General features: G+C 37.6%; 1 pseudogene; it reads left to right on the forward strand.

Annotated features, from left to right (window-relative positions):
• The first annotated feature begins 11,312 nt into the window (after window positions 1–11,312).
• LOC116141140 lies at window positions 11,313–13,950 on the forward strand (annotated as a pseudogene).
• The last annotated feature ends 3,681 nt before the right edge of the window (window positions 13,951–17,631 follow it).

The following is a 17,631-nucleotide window of genomic DNA, read 5'->3' on the forward strand; positions in this document are numbered from 1 at the left end:
TTTCCTTTTTTCAGGTCTTGGTACTAATTTCTAGGTTTGGTTTTTATCAATCATGTTAAGCTCCTCCTACATTGTAGCCTTCCACAATTCAGACTTGGCAGCTTCAAGATAACATCTTGGTTCCACCACTGCCACATTGCACCTTTCGTATACATCAACTAGTGATCTTGTCCCTCTAATAGCACGTTCTTCTTCCTCATCTAAATCTACCTCTTGGATCAGCCCCTCATTCATCTCTTCCTGTCTTGATTCAGCTTGCACATCAATTCTCTTCTCTTCCCAGTTCTAGACTACACCTTCATCAACCTTTATATCTCTTATGATTACAATCTTCTTAGACTCAGGGATATAAACTCTATAGGCTTTAGAGTTGCTATTGTAGCCTATAAGTATCCCAATTTCAGCCTTATCATCCAATTTGGATCTTTTGCTTGTTGGGATCATTACATAGGCTATACTTCCAAATACTTTCAAGCTCCCTACAGTTGGTTTGACTCCACTCCATGCCTCAATTGGTGTTTGATGTTTGATGTTTGACTGCCTTGGTGGGCAGCCTATTCAGGAGGAAAACTGTTGTATTAATAGCTTCAGCCTAGAACACTTTAGGAAGGTTCTTCTCAATCATCATGCACCTAGCCATTTCCATAATGGTTCAGTTTCTTCTCTCACAAACACCATTCTGCTGAAGGGTGTACAGGGCTATCAACTGATGCTGAATTCCAGCTACACTGTAGATTGTGCAGAATTCATTTGAGGTGTATTCTGTCTCGTTGTCACTCTTTATGGTTTTGATCAATGTTCTAGCTTCATTCTCCACTAGCAACTTGAATTTCTTAAACACAGCAGCCACCTCAGTTTTCTGCTTCAGAAAATACACCCAAGCTAGACCTGGCAAAACGGGTGGGTGGGTGGGCCGGGTACGGGCTGGTAAAACGGGTACGGACCCTTATACGGGTCGATATATACGGGTCCAATATTTTGGACCTGTGCCCTACCCTATACGGGTACAGGTGGACCGACGGGTGGACCCGTTTTTTCTCTCTCCAGATTTTAGTTTTGACAGTTTCACCCCTAACAGTTTTCAATTATGACAATTACACCCCCAAAATTCCTGCAGTTTTAATTTTTTACATTTACACCCCCTAAATCAACTACTCTAAATTCAATTCAATTAAGAATATAAACAAATATGAACCAAAATAAACAAATAACACACAAACAAACAATAACATATAATACAAAACTACAAATACCAACCAAAACAAACAAATACAAAATCACTATACACTTACACATAAACAAACCAAATAAGTCAAAACTATAAATACTAATTAAAATAAACAAAGCATAATCCATATTCAACAAAAAACATTCTTAGGACAGCAAATGTTCATCCCACATGGCGTGGAGATCTCTTGATTCCACGTCTCGAGATCAGCCAATGGCACATCAAGATCATCATCCGAATCATCTTTCACCTCATCATCTACAAAACAATGATCAACTACAAATATTAATAAATGTAAATAATAAAATATACGAAATATTATGTTACACTGTTACCTTCAAACTCATATCCATATACCAAGTTCGAGTGCATATCAAAGATTCTGCATTCTTTGGTCGAAGTGAGCTTCGATATTTGTTGAGCACTTTACTACCAATACTAACAGACTCTGAGCAACGGATGTTATTGTATTGCCATGATATCACGAGCCATCATGGTAAGTACCGGATAACGATCACGATTATTCTTCCAATGATCGAGGATATCCAAATTCTGATATTTGACGCGATCAAACCTCATCTCTCCAAATAAAGATCTACTCGGATTTCTTAGTGGAAATGAAAACACTCTCATACTGTCAAAATCCTCCATCATTTAACGTTAAGTGTCAAAAATTAAAATTAAACAATAAAACATACTTTATTTATCATAAGAATATAAAAACTAAAAGTATAGTGACTTACAAAGATGATCTACATGCCTACTAGAAGTAGACTACTCGCAGGAGAAACAACTGAAGGTGAGCGAGGAACTTCTTTACAACATTTAGCCTCGTAAGCTTGAAAAAGCTTTTGCAAGTTATTCTAACTTCTCCAACTTAAGTACGGCAGTATTTGAATCATAAACTTTGTTGAAAGCATACTCCACAACTAAAACTTGAGACGTGGGTCAAGAATAGTTGCAATCGTCAACACAAAACTATAAGAATCCCAATATTTTGAAATTTTGGGATCATTTGTTTTGCTATGCTCTTAACAACTTCATCCTCACTCGTACTCTTCAATTAAACGCAATTGAATTTCCCACACACATTTCAAGTACAAGTTTGCTGTAGGATATTTAGAACCTGAGATAAAGTCGTAATATCATTAAATGTTCCAAGAACTTGCATATCCTCTCCCCCCTATCCCATCTTCATTTGATGGACAAAATTTATAACTAGGATCTATTGTTGACAAAGCCACAAACACGGACGAAATATTAACGCTGTATCAAGCATTAAAATGTCGAATTCCATCTAGTGGAAACATCCTCTCAACCCCATTCGTTTTCACTCCCTTTGTACAGCAAGTTCTCCAAACTTGATTCTCTTAGCCTCAGTTGCTTTAATATATTTCACATTTCTCGAATCTTATTCAAAGCAACACTAGTAGCTCTTAACCCTTCTTAAACATAAGATTCAAGATATGTGCGAACATCGCACATGGAAAAATTCACCTCTACATAACAAAGCATTCTGCACACAAGCTGGTTCCTCAAAATTCCTCCATCCTATCATTATACTTGCATTATCCAAGTATGAGAAAACTTCTTTTCAATTCCCCACTCTTGCAAGAATTCATAATATTTTCTGCCAAAACAACCCTAGTGTGGAGAAGGAATATGGCAAAAGTTCAATATTTACTTTGCAACTCCCAATCCTCATCTATATAATGAGCTGTCAAAGATATATATCCCTCAGTTGTACCAGAAGTCCAAACTCAGAAGTTAAGCATATTCTACTTGTAAGCCTCCTTAATTCAAGCTTAGTTTTTTTCTTCATCCCTCATATATTTTTAAGCAATCCGCCTTAGGGTGTTTCTAGAATAATGCACAAGCTCCTTACACACAATGAAAAGACTCCCCTAGTTCCTTGATTCTCCACATATGAATATGGATATTATGTTGAATAATTGATAAGGCCATATATTCCGATAATCTCTTGACTAACCTTTCTACTTTGCAATCTATGATTATATATCAATCAATAATTGCCCTACATCATGGTTGACACGTTTTGGACATTCTGTATATGACGCTTCATATTTTTAGTCCCATGTGTGCACTACCATCATAAGATTTATTGCATGCCTTACACCTTCCTTTCAGTGTTTTCTCAACATATATCTCAAAATAATTCCAAACTTCTTATTTTTTTACGTTTATTTCTAGAACTAGTTGTAGGATACTAGAATTAGAAGAGGTGGCATTACCCTAGAAGCATCGTCACTTGCTCTCATGTTAACCATACCGTCTATATAGTTTCTGAATCCGCCATGTCATGCTTGAGACTACAAAAAAATTATAATATATATATATATATTAGGTCTCTCACACACACTCAAAGGAATACAATAAATAAAAACAAACATCAGATTTAGTGCTGATATCATATTCATACCCATTCAAAGGGAGAAAAACTTTGGGTGTAAAGTTCTTTATTAATTTGACCGAGTTAAGCAAATCTATCTTATTGTCTTCTAAATCATCTCTCTCATTTAATCACTGTACTTGTAACCAATTTAACTTTTTTTTTTTGTTTAATTATGGCTTGATTTCCGGATTTTTCAGGGGAGGGAATGGTAGTTGAAAGTTAGTGTTGTTTATTAATAAACATGTTTCATAATTTCAGGATCTTTTCACCATTATTAACACATTGCTAATCTTATTCCTATATAGATTAACTATATTTAATTGATGATTAACTGATAATAGATTAACTATTATAATTGATGATTAAATATATATTCTTCTTGTATAAAATTGGTCTATTTCTTTTCCACTATTTCAGTAAAAATTTGTGAAAAAAAAAAAAGGTTGTGGCTGTGGCTGTGTCTGGTGCCTGTGGTTGAGGATGAGGATACAAATCTATGTAGCAATTATCACACCACCACTTTTCCATCCCAATTGCTTTTGTTATTAAAGGAAGCAAGATTGCAGTCCCGGTGTTCTTTTAGTGCGCATGTTATTGTCATTACCTCCTTGATTTTCACAAGCTTGCTACTTGCATTATCTTTTACGTTAATCAATTAAATTGAAATCATAACACCAGGGGAACCCAACAACAACACATGAAAAATACTCATTATACATACTGTAACATACATGATACTCATTATACATACTGTAACATACAGATACTCCCAATCCCATTTATATTTTATCCCATCTATTACATTATACATACATGTACATCCCGCTCAGGTTTAGATTACAAGAGAAGTAAGCAAACTGCAAAATACCCATCTATTACATTATACATACATGATACCCTTACAAACACTAATGCTCATGATATCAAAGATGAAATAAACTAAAAAATAATAAACAAGCAAACTGCAAAATACCTCTTAAATAAGAAATTCTGAAATCTGTAATGAGTTTGAAATTTTAACTCCTTCAACTTAGAAAGCCTGATAAAGGTGGAAATTAGAGGTTAAATAAATTTCCATTTCAGAAAATTACAATCGATGCCCACTTCATTTGAATAAAAGTAATCAACAATTAGAGCAACAGACGCAACCAAAAGAATCTATGGAGCCCGAGATTCAATTCTCAAAAATCCAAACAAATATGTGTCACTAATTTCCTATAATATGTACCAATTTCCTATAAATATGTACCATTTAATCCTACAGATATAACACGTCTGAAACTAGCAAACATCAAAACTAAGTTTAATAATACAAATACATCCAAATATCATAGGAAGCCAACTAAAAGACAGCAACCCTTCATCTTCAAGTTTTTAAAAATGCAATCCCTCGAAAAATTAAAATTCTGAAACATTCAATCTCAGTATGCAGGAAAAAAACATTATAATCATATTTTTTTATAATTACTCTACTCTCATATATAACAACTTTATAGCAACTGCAACTGGACCGTACCTATTTCATATTCAACCCGAATAAAATCCAGCATACGTACATAGACAAAGCAATTTTCTGCAACAACAAATCCTAGAACCCTTTTCCAAAGAAATCTGATTCAGTAGATAACATACAATGTTTAAATCACAGCTGGGAGTAATTAAGGAACAGATAATTGTATAGACAAAAGAACATGCTAACCCGAACCCTAATGATTAATTAAGGTGAAACATAAAAAGAGGTCTTGAACTGAATTGTTTAATAATATGTTGCCGGATTTGGTTTAGACTAAATTAAATTCCAATTTTCTCACTTTCTCACATTTTCTTTCTACCCATTTTGAGATCAAAGCAAGCAACCAACTCACAAGCAATTTAAAAATTCTTTACCAGCAAACTACCCGAATATAAATTCTTCTTGCATTCGGCAAAATCATCTTTCTCAATAGAATTGAAAGGTGAAGGATAAGAAAATAAACCTGTAGATCTTCAAGTTATGAGCACCAACAGGCTACAGGCTACAGCAAACGACAAATTCCATCTTGGACATGAAGAATGGCCTTAGTCTTCCTAAGAACTCTGCACATTCTGTAATCATAAACAAAGCATATTAAATTCACAAAATAAAAAAGAGGATTAAAGTAATTGATTAGTACATCATCGCAATATATACCAAAGAAGAAAAATTTCAGTTTAATAAAAAGTGACGAACTGACGAAGTGATGATTAATCGAAGAAGACTGATGATGACTGATGAGAGACTGATGACGAAGTGACGATGCGGCCGCGATCTGAGACTGAGAGATCAGAGATTAGATATTGAGATGAGATGAGACTGTGAAGGGAGGCATGAGCGTGATTGTGAATGGTTGAAATGAATTCGTAAAAGTTAAGAAATTAGGTTTTAAGTGAATAATGACCAGCAAATACGGGTGCCCACGGGTGAACCCTTATAACCCGTGATTTTTTGGACTGGGTACGAGACGGGTCACCAAAAAATGGGTTTACTATATTAGACCCGTATCCTATATTTTTTACCTGGGTATGGGCTGACCCGCGGGTCCAGACCTGTTTTGCCAGTCTAACCCAAGCACCCTTGAGTATCATCAATAAAGGTAGAAAGTACCTACTTCCATTTAGATTCAGTCTTCATAGGACCACACACATCAGTGTGGATCAATACAGCTTGTGACTTGCTCTCCAGCTTGATCGAGGAATGATGGCCTGCTAAGTTTGCCAAGTTGGAGGCTGTGTATATACTTTTTCTCCTCTATTTCGGGCATCCAGCACCATGTCTCTTGTCTTGATTCTTTAATTCCCAAGTAGTGAAAGTGGCCAAACCTTTTATGCCACAATTCAGACTCTTCAACCTTGCTGGTTGTGCTAAACTCTGGTTTTTTCCACTCTGCAGAAGCTTTTTCCAGCATCCTAACACTCATTAATTTATTTCCCTCACAATCCTTGATTACACAAGCATGGGTTTTGAAAATGTAAAGTGTAATTCTTCTCTAGCATTTGTCCTACACTCAACAAATTTTGTGTAATTTCTAGTACAAATAAGAGACTTGAAATAACCTTGGTACCTGTTTGTGTTAGGACTGCAACATCTCCAATTCCTTTGGCTTCCACATAATCACGATTTCCGATCTTGACTTTGGAGCTGTAGGTTCTGTCCAGACTAATGAAATTCTCCAAATTGGTTGCCATGTGGTTAGTACAACCACTATCTATCAGCCACACATCACTGCTCGTCTGAGTTGAGTAGCATGAAGCTACAAACAGTTGCTCAGACTCGCTGCTCTGTTGTTGATCCTCTGCAGATTGAGCTTGCTGTGATGGTTGTGCACCTTTATTCTTGCACACTTTTTCAATGTGCCCAAACTGTTTGCACCCTCTACACTGGATCCCAAGCTTAAACCAGCACCTGTTCTTTGAGTTATCCTTCTTTTTGTAGTGAGAACATGGTGGATAACTCCTTGCTTCACTTGGTTTTCCCCACTGCCCACTGGTTTTCTCTTTTCCTCTCTTGTCTCCGGCATACTTTCTGTTATTTCCCTGCATATTCTTTCCCTTTTGAGCAGCCATCATAGCCACCTTCATTAAAGTCCTCTTGCCTCATTAACCTTCTTCGTTCTTGAGCCTGCAGTGCATGGACTAATTCTGTGAGGCTAATTTGTGACAGATCCTTTGAATCTTCTAAGGAAGATATCTTGGATTCAAACCTTTCAGGTAAGCTAACTAGCACCTTTTCAACAATCATCTTATCACTCATCTGAACTCCGAATAATCTGATCTTATTCACCACACTCATAAGCCTATCCACATACTCTTTTACTTTCTCCATTTCCTGCATTCTCAACATCTCAAACTCTCTCCGCAAGTTCATTACTTACATGTTCCTTGTTGTATCACTTCCCATGAACTCCTCCCTCAGCCTATCCCATGCTTCTTTTGCTGTTTCGCACGCCATTATCCTTGTAAACACAAGGTCTGTTACAGCAGAATGTATATGAGATAGGGCCCTCGGAGCTTTTGACATTTCTTCTTCATACATCCTCATCTGATTCAGAGTGGGGTTTGGACCAAGCTGCGGTGGTTGTTTCTCCTCCTCAACATACTGCCAAAGCCCTTGCCCTCTTAGATATGCCTTCATTCTAACAGCCCAATTATGATATTGGTCACCATTGAACACAGGCGGTGAGGGAGAAGCTGACTGAGTTGTCATGGAAAAAACAGATTGTAGTTTGAGACAGAGTTATTCTTCAAGAAGGCTGGAGTTTGATGGTGATTCGAAGGTTGGTTTTTGAGCTTCTTAGATGGAGGTGTGGTAAACTGGCTCTGATACCATGTTGGTGTTTTTGGTAATGCCGGATTATCAAAGAAAAGGAAAACAAGAAAGAGTTCAATCTACTTTTCATTAACCAACAACCACATAATATAACATTGTTTTGGCTTACTGTTACAACCACTATCCAGTAAGCTTTTTACATAATGCAAGGTAATCCAAACAAATCTAACAACCATGCTACAATTAGGAGACATAAAGCCTCAAATTCAGCTGGATTTACCTAAACAAATTTTAACACAAGAAGTTTACAAACTGGTCCTAAGCTACTGCCTTCAGCACAGCACCATGCACAACACCTTATTTGCGGCAAAAACTATCTTCAAGCTTCAGTTCCAGTACAATGCACTTCCAGCACAGCATCATAACTTTAACAGTTGCTATGATTTCTGAAAATTGAAAGCATTCAGCTCTTATAATGGTATGCTTATGTTTCTAGTAAAAATAACATCAAACTCTAAATGAGAAGCCAGATCTTCAAACAGGTGATATGTAGCAATAACTATGCTTTCAGCTGCCTAAAAATATCAATGATAAGTGCTAGTTTATTAGTTAAATTATAATCAGGATGTCTTATTGTTCATAGTGTTTTTCAAGTTGCTGTAAATAGTGAGAAAAGCCTTTCTGTTTTTGGCAACGATCTTAAGTTGTGTTCCGGAGTAGCTTAATGAATAAACGAAAATGTAGAGCACTTCTATGAAGGAAGAATNAATGGGCCTAGGAAAAGTGCCGGCCCAAATAAAATGACATGTCTATTTAGATGTGATTGGAGTTCATTTGGTCAAGCCTATTACGTAGGTCCAAGAGTTCCATCTCAGCCTGCAGTATCTAACCCATTTATCACCCGACTTCAAGCGATCAAGCCCCGCCGATTAATGGCCTGTTATTTCAGTTCCACTCTCCTAACCTGTTTCCTTCACAGCTCAAAACATTCTGACGTTTATTATTTTAGTAAGAGTAAACGACTTTTTTTTCACTGAAATAATGGTTTAATGATATTTTTTCACTTCGAGATTTCTAAAATATAATTTTATTACTCAAATTTATATTCTGTTTTCGATTCCAACATCATTGTGATCCAACACCATTACTATTCTCTTCTCCGATCATCATTCACCAAAACTTACTCCCGTCAATTGTCGACAATCGAGTAATTGGGGTTAGTGTAGCCACCATTCTCAAGTCAAATTCTGATCAATCACAAGCACTAAATCCAATATTTCACCACCAAAAAACTCATCGGCATCTCCTCTTCAAAAACCTCAACAGTCTGGATCGAGTTTGCTTTCCTTTCACCACTAGAATATAAATTTGGATATTAAAATAATATTTTAAAAGTCTATAGGTGGAAAAATGTCATCAAACTATTATTTGAGTGGAAAAAAATTGTTAACTCTGCTTAAGTCTTAACCTATATTTTTAAGGCACATATTATAAAAAAGTTAGTATATCAATACCTTAAAAATTGTACTTTTTTTAATTTTTATCTTTTTGTACATAAATATACATTGAAAAAAATAAATTTTCTTATCTTCTAATATTTTNAAAAAACCGTGTCGCATACGCCATACAGATGAGAACCATCCAGTTCCAGTGGACTAGCACAAAGATCAAGTCTTGTTCAAAACTTCCACGGAGGAAAATTCTTCTTCAATATATGTGTGGTGTTTGAAAGATTGAACAGTAAATTTTCCTCTGTGGAAGTTTCAAAAGCTTTTGATTCCTTTTCTAGCTAATACATTTTATAGATAGATCAACCTTGTATGAAGCGACTATGTTACAGTGATTGTTGAATAAGTCCAAGGAAGGAAATTTCCTGAGAAAGACTTTATACTAGTAATTGAATGACAGATAACACAAAAATTTCACCTTGGGAAATAAATCATAGTTTATTCAACTGGTGGACTTACTGTTAAAATGGTCAAATTCCTGGAATGACACGAATTTAAACTCAAATTCTGAATTCATTTCACATGGTGTGGTCTAAAGTCGGTGGTCATGACTCGTGAGACTTGAACTGCTGCCCACTACTTTGGCCGCTGTTCTCGTGGCTGTGAATCAACTAAGACAAATTAAAAGACCCCACACCCACCATGCACTGTTCCCTTACCAAACCCTCCCACCATTTTCATGTAAATCGAACACTCTCTTGGTCGGTCATTGATGGCCTGTGACTGAATCATTTTGTCTTTATTTTGCCACTCGAGCCAATATTACTGTCTACCCAAATTATTGATTATTGATATTTATGCAAATTCTTGAGAATCAAGACATAATTTAATAATTATATGTGTTATTTCATACATTTCCAGGCTATTCAAATTCAATCATTAAACATTAATTATTTCTAATTATTGTACTAAGCCTTCATGATTAACATTGCAAATGTTCTTCAATCACCCAACCATGGATAGTCCAGTGATAAAAGCAAACCAAAGAGATTGTGTATGACTTCAACATATAATTTAGGTTCGATTCCCTGTTTGACATAAAGATAATACTTTTGCCCATAATCCACCTGGAGCTGCGGCCATGGATTGTTGTAAGATAATTTCCCTTGAGAAATAGTCGAAGTTGACATAAGCTGATCCAAACACTTCAATTAACCCACATCTCCCCCCCAAAAAAAAAAAACAAAAAAAAACAAAAAAAAACCAATGCACAGGACTCTTTGATTGTTTAATTTTAATTCAATTACATTTAAATTATAACTAGATATTAAGCTAGAATTACTTGGAAAATCTACTACCAAGAGAATTGAATTAATGAATTCAAGAATTTAGTGGTGCATATAAATTGGATTAATTAGAGGTTTTGTATGAGCATGCGCTGTCCCATCTGCGAATATATTAAGTTGTTGGATGGTATGCAATACTTGTTGATGGATGGGTTTGTCATTTTTCATTTTTGGTACATTGTTTGATCTTCTTGAGATTTGCCATGCAGCCCGTGACATATAATTTAATTTTTCTGCTGGTTTTCCCGTATTGCTATTGCTAATGCATCACTCTGCCATTTTAATACATGTCTTATCGTTTGATTATTTGTAGAACTTGTGATTCAACGAACAGGCACTATAGAAATAATAAACTTAATAATCAAGCTTTGGATAATCTCTGTTATAAACTTATAATCAGGTTTTAATTTAAGAAAAATGATACAGTTATCAAAAAATGAATACTGAATTCATTCACCGACAGATATGACATCATCATGACAATCAATTAATTATGAATTTTTTTTTTTGAAAAAAAAAAGGGATGGTGTCACATCTATAAGTGCATGAATTCGGTATACATTTTTTTAATAACAGTAGCATTGCTCTTAATTTAAACTATAGCATAGATAGAGAGATTCCCATCTTTTCTTGTACAATCATACAGGATTCAGGATTATAGTTCTGTTGTTGTGTTAAACTTCTATAGTTTCTGGGATTATGAAACACTTCAGATATATGGCTCCTGTGCTTCTACATCATTTCTATACATTGATTCTTCTGTTACTGCCAATTTCCTGTGGTGCTCAAAGCTATAGAAATGTATCGTTGGGCTCATCTCTCACAGCGTCTGATGACGACTCTGCCTCGCCTTCCTGGGTATCGCCATCTGGTGATTTTGCTTTTGGTTTCAGAGAAATTGAGAATCAGGGCTTCTTACTAGCCATCTGATTTAACAAGATACCTGAAAGAACCATTGTCTGGTCAGCCAATAGAGATAATTACGTGCAAAGAGGATCAAAAGTTAAACTTACCACAGATGGCGACTTTATTCTCAGTGATTCTACTGGAAAGCAGATGCGAATTGCTGAACCTGGTGCTACAGCAGTTGCCTATGCAGCCATGCTTGACACCGGAAACTTTGTTCTGGCAAGCCAAGATTCAGCCAATTTGTGGGAGAGTTTTGATAATCCAACAGACACAATTCTTCCCACTCAGATAATGAATCAAGACGTGAAACTCTACGCTTCTATCTCGGATACAAATTTTTCAATTGGAAGATTTAAGTTCCACCTACAAAATGATGGAAATATCCTATTACTCACCACAAGATTCCCACTTGATACACCAAATTTTGCTTATGGGTCTGCTCAAGATTCTACTATAGGTAGTGGCTTCCAGTTGATCTTCAATCAGTCTGGGTATATATACGTTATAGCAAGGAATGGAAGCATACTCAATATGGTATCATCAAATGCAGCATCAACACAAGACTTTTATCAGAGAGCAATTGTTGACAGTGATGGAGTTTTCAGGCGATATATCTACCCAAAGAGCCTTGCTGCAAGTGGTGGGAAGTGGCCTATGCGTTGGTCCACTTCTTTCTTTATTCCATCAAAACATATGTCTGAGAATTGGAGGAGATGCTGGCAGTGGAGCTTGTGGGTTAAATAGTTACTGTCGTTTGGAACAGGATTCACGGAAGAGTTGCCAGTGCCCTCCTCCGTTACACCTTCGTGGATCCAGATGATGAGATGAAGAGACGCCAGCAAAATTTTGCTCCAAAGAGTTGTGAAAAGGCATCCGAAGAAATAAATCTTTTTTAACTCAAAGAGATGCTCAACACAGACAGGCCTCTAAATGATTATGAACATTATGAAGCAGTGAGTGAGGACTGGTGTAGACAGGTTTGCTTGAATGACTGTTTTTGTGATGCTGCCATTTTCAGAAATGCAGAATGCTGGAAGAAGAGAGTTCCTCTGTCAAATGCGAGGTTTGATTCGAGCACCGGAGGCAAAGCCTTGATAAAAGTAAGGAAAGATTACTTCTCTTCTTCAAGTCCAGGTTCAAAGAAAAAGGAAAAATCAACATTCATATACATTTTATCAGCACAATTAGGTAGGTCAGCCTTTCTTAATCTGATCTTTCTGCTAGCAACCTGCATTTTCTTCTACCGCTTGAACCGAAAGAAGCTGAAAGTAGTTCCTCCAAGAAAGGCATGCCAGCCATAAACCTGCGGAGTTTCACTTACAAAGAACTAGTGAAAGTTACAGGGGAATTCAAGGAAAAGCTTGGCAGCGGTGCTTTTGGAACTGTTTACAAAGGAGTTCTAACAAGTGACAACCAAAACTTGGTCGCAGTCAAGACGTTGAACACGATAGTGGGTCACGGTGAAGAATTTACAGCTGAAATTTCTGCGCTTGGGCTAACGAACCACAAGAATTTAGTGCAGCTGCTGGGACTCTGCAACGAGGGGCAACACCGCCTTCTTGTGTATGAATGAATATATGAGCAATGGTTCTTTCGCAAACTTTCTGTTTGAGAACTCAAAACCCAATTGGTACAGAAGGATGCAGGTTGCTTCTAGAACTGCCAATGGGTTGCTTTACTTGCAAGAAGAGGGAATCAATCCAATCATTCATTGCGATATCAAGCCTCAAAATATTCTCCTAGACGACTTTCTCACAGCACGAATTTCGGATTTCGGATTGGCCAAGCTGTTGAAGGTTGACCAGACTCACACCACAACTAAAATAAGAGGAACCAAAGGGTATGTTGCCCCGGAATGGTTCAAAAACTTCCCATCACATCTAAAGTGGATGTATATAGCTTTGGAATTCTACTGCTCGAGCTTGTTTGCTGCAGAAGGAAATTTGACACCAATGCCGTGGAGTAATGTCAAAAAGTACTTGCAGATTGGGCATATGACTGCTTTAAAGAAGGGAAATTGGACTTGTTAGTGGAGAATGATAAGGAGGCAATGGAAGACATGAAGAGGGTAGAAAAGTTTGTGCTGATTGCAATCTGGTGCATACAGGAGGTTCCATCACTGAGGCCTTCCATGAAGAAAGTTTCTCAGATGATGGAAGGAACAGTTGAAGTCTCTATTCCGCCAGATCCATCCTCAATTTTCAGTTCTATATAATCAGTGTTTCAATTTGTGCTCATTTTATCAAGTCATTTTGCGTGTTTAGCTATCAATAATATTGATCTGTAAGCGAGATAAGGCAAGCAATATTTTTCTAATTAATTTCCAGGCAAGTCTCAATACTTCGAATAACAGTATCTTATAGGAAGTAAATCTCAATTCTGATCTGTGTATATATACCATGTGTCTTTCTATTCGGAACTGTTTTCTTTTAACAAAATATCATTCTTTCGCATAAAAAACTTGATTTTAGAGTACATATCGATATATAAATTGCTACATTTAGTTAAGCTTAATTAACGGCAAATTGCTCACCTTAGACCTCATGGAAGCTCGCACACAAATGAAACACTAGCACTGGGTGAGAGCAAGTGGTTCTGCAAAGTTAGTTTAAGTTTCTTACTTTGAAGGGCCATGGACATGGGGCAACAGGTATTTCGTTAACTCCTTCGAGCGTGTGCATGACTGACAGGAATGGATCTAAACCTTGGGTCAAGGGCCTAGGTGGTTGGGTAGACTTTCCAATGTGGAATCCTAACACCACCACGCTTCTGTGGCCAACGTCTATGTCGGCCTCTTTACCCCTTGGGTGACTTCGTATCCACGTCGGTATCTTTACCCCTTGGGTGACTTTATGGATCCCTTTTTTTTTTTTTTTACTCCGGCCAATCCACCCCTTTCCATCGCGGTACTAGCCCAGGCCCAAGGTCAGCCTGCCACGTAGGTGTGTTCACGTCAGCCTCTTTATCCCTTGGGTGACTTCGTGGATTCCCAAGGGTAGCAGCCCGTAATTTCTCAAATGGCTCATTGACTTGTTTTCTTTTTTTTCTTGATTCTGCTGCCACGTTTAGCCACTGCCCAAAACAATGGCACTGTTCACAAAAATTACGTATATACAACTAGATGAACATGCTTAAATAATAGAAGAAACATATAATCAGGGAAAGTTAAAATTGGATCAGATTGCTGCAAAGAAAGGGGTGGACTCTTCAAGCTAGGGAGCCAAAACTTCATATCTGGTGGCAAGTTAAGAAGCTGAAGTTAACTATCGGATACATGAAGTGTTAAGAATTAGAGAAACTTAAAGTCTTTTAATGCATTCAGATTAGTAGAGCTGCTAACTCCTATTAACTCCTAACGCTGATAGCTTAGGATTAAGATGAGTATGAAATTGTAACTTAAAATCTTGACTTGATATCAATTGTAATACAAAGTCAACTAAGTATAATGTTTTTCCTTTAGATTTCAACCACTAAATCAAATAGGGTAAGTCAAATTTGTAAAGTGCTGGTGACAGGTCATCAAATTCTATTTCTTAAATAAGAATTTAATCTCAATTTTTGTCCTGCATTAGGAAATGAGGAGCTGGAGGAATGATATTGAGTACCTTCACTGATTTTGATAAGAGCCTTGCCGTTAAGAGTATTACCAAATCTCCCATTTGACAGTGGCGGCTTCGCCTTCCAACACGTATCTCTGGATCAAAAAATAGCAACAGCACACACACAAACCTGCAAGAAGGATTCTCTACACTGCTCTTCAGTCAAACGCTGCAAAAGGGCATAATCTGATGTTGGCCAATCAGAGTTTATGACCTCTTCAAAATCATATAAATCTGCTGGAGAACCCTCTTCATCATCTGCACAGCTCTGTATGAAGCTGGGTTTGCAGTCACTATACCGATTATTTGGGTCAGATAAAAAGTACCCTTTTGGACACTCACAGATTGGCCTTTTGTCTCCAGGGTTCAGTCTACAAAAGCTGTTAAACCCACAAGAGCCACAACCAACTGCAGTAAAACTTGCATAGCAAATATTATTTGGTTAGACCAAAGAGCTGTCCAGCCTTCATTACGGGAATTCTTAGGATGCTGATCCAGAGTAAAGACTCCATCAAAATTGATGGTTGCTCTGTAGTAAAAGTTCTTAGCTGAAGGGTTGATTCATCTGCTGGTCAGAGAGTATTTTTTATCATTACCAAGCAATAAGTACAAGTAGCCTGACTCATTGAAGACCACCTTCTGACCAGAAGAATTAGAATCAGTAGTCATGGTGTCATAATAAGGATCATTAGCATTGTGATTTATGTTATTAACCACAAGATTCCCCTCCGGTCTTATGTGCATTCGAAACCTTCCCTTGGAGAAATTAGTCTCTGACAGTTCAGAAAAGGCAGCTTCCCACGTTCCAATGTCTGTGAAGGCAACATGGTGTTCGCAGGACACCTGAAGCTCTCCCATACCTTATCCGAACTGCAGTTGAAAAGCGTAAAGTTGCCTGTATTACTCCTAACAGCAAAAACAACAGTACCTCTAATGGGATCAGAATTCCATAATTCATCGCCTTGAGGGGTTCGCAGAACCAGCCCGCTAACAGAAGTTAGCTCTACTCTGGATCCTCTTGGTCCAGGCTTATCTCTATTTGCAAACCAAAGTATGGTTTTGGACGGTATCTTATCATACCATATAGAGAGCAAGAAGAGCTCGTTGTTTTTGCCAATAGGGCAGAAACCGAAGGCAAAATCTCCAGACGAAGAAAGCCATGAAGAGGAGTTTTCAGCTGCTTACAGAGAAGCTCCAATGGTTATGTTACCATTTGTTTGAGCAACAGCAGAAAATGGTTGGAGAAACAGAGAGGAAAAGATCAAAAGAAGATTAACAGCCATTGCAAGAGCAAAATTGAGTTAAGTTTGATAAATCAACAAAGCTTGGATTGAAAAACATAAAGTGAAGAAATTAGGCTAAAGCAAGAGAAATTATGAAAGTCTAAGTCATGTAAGTCTTCTTTGCTCTTCCAGAGTTGTTAATGGACCTCTTCCATAAAATATCAGGAAGTAAACAAAAAGGCTTATACAATACTTCTAGGTCTGGCATACAATGACTAGTAGCTACCAATGTTCCGAAAACTGGACCGGACTATGACCCATTCAAGGCTCCAGTTTCTGGTTTGACCGGTTGGATCGGTCGATTGGAACGTATTCTGTAAAATTACCTGTTAGTCCCTGAATGTTTGAAATTCATCAAAAACACCCCTATAATACTCCCTTAAGGTTTGAAATCTGTCCAAAGCACCCATGTCGCGCGAAGGGACTGGTGATGTTGGCGGCAGCGACGATCGACGGCCAATCGAGGTTTGGAATCATGGGGCTTTTGATGTATAGGTGCTGGCGAATCTAATGATGGTGCTAGGGAGTTCCATTGGCACCGAAACTCGCCAGAATCAACAAAAGAAGTCCGATGGTCGCATGAACTTTAGGTGGACGGCGAGCGACAACGGTGACTGAAAATGGCTGGGTTTTGTCGTGGAGATGCCGTCAAGTTTAATGATGGTGATTTCTCCGTCGAACGATGTCGGAATCCGGCGGGATTGAGCTGCGATTGGACCGCGATTTAGCACTATTCCGGCGGTCCAACCGCAGTCCAATCCGGTTTGAATGCAATTAACGGTTTTTAAAGGATTCCGGACCGGATATGCCGCGGGTTACCGGTCGAACTGGTCCAATCGGACGGTCCGGTCCGGTTTTCAGAACATTGGTAGCTACAATAGAATAGACTTTTCAAGTCTGAATAATGGGAAATTTTCCATGACAGTAGTAGTCCAACCAAGTAAATATTGTCCATTTTGTGTCCAAGCTTCCACGGGGTTGTTTTGAGCTTCGTGCAAGAGTCCTTCACCTAAAAATCGTCCACTTAGTTATGAAACTGAATTCCAGACTACTTTCTCTTTCTCAAACAATATGAAATGTGGTAATAGTGATTGTCAGATGACTTAAACTATCATACATT

This window comes from Pistacia vera, unplaced genomic scaffold (assembly GCF_008641045.1).
Source record: "Pistacia vera cultivar Batoury unplaced genomic scaffold, PisVer_v2 Contig393, whole genome shotgun sequence".
Classification (NCBI taxonomy): domain Eukaryota; kingdom Viridiplantae; phylum Streptophyta; class Magnoliopsida; order Sapindales; family Anacardiaceae; genus Pistacia; species Pistacia vera.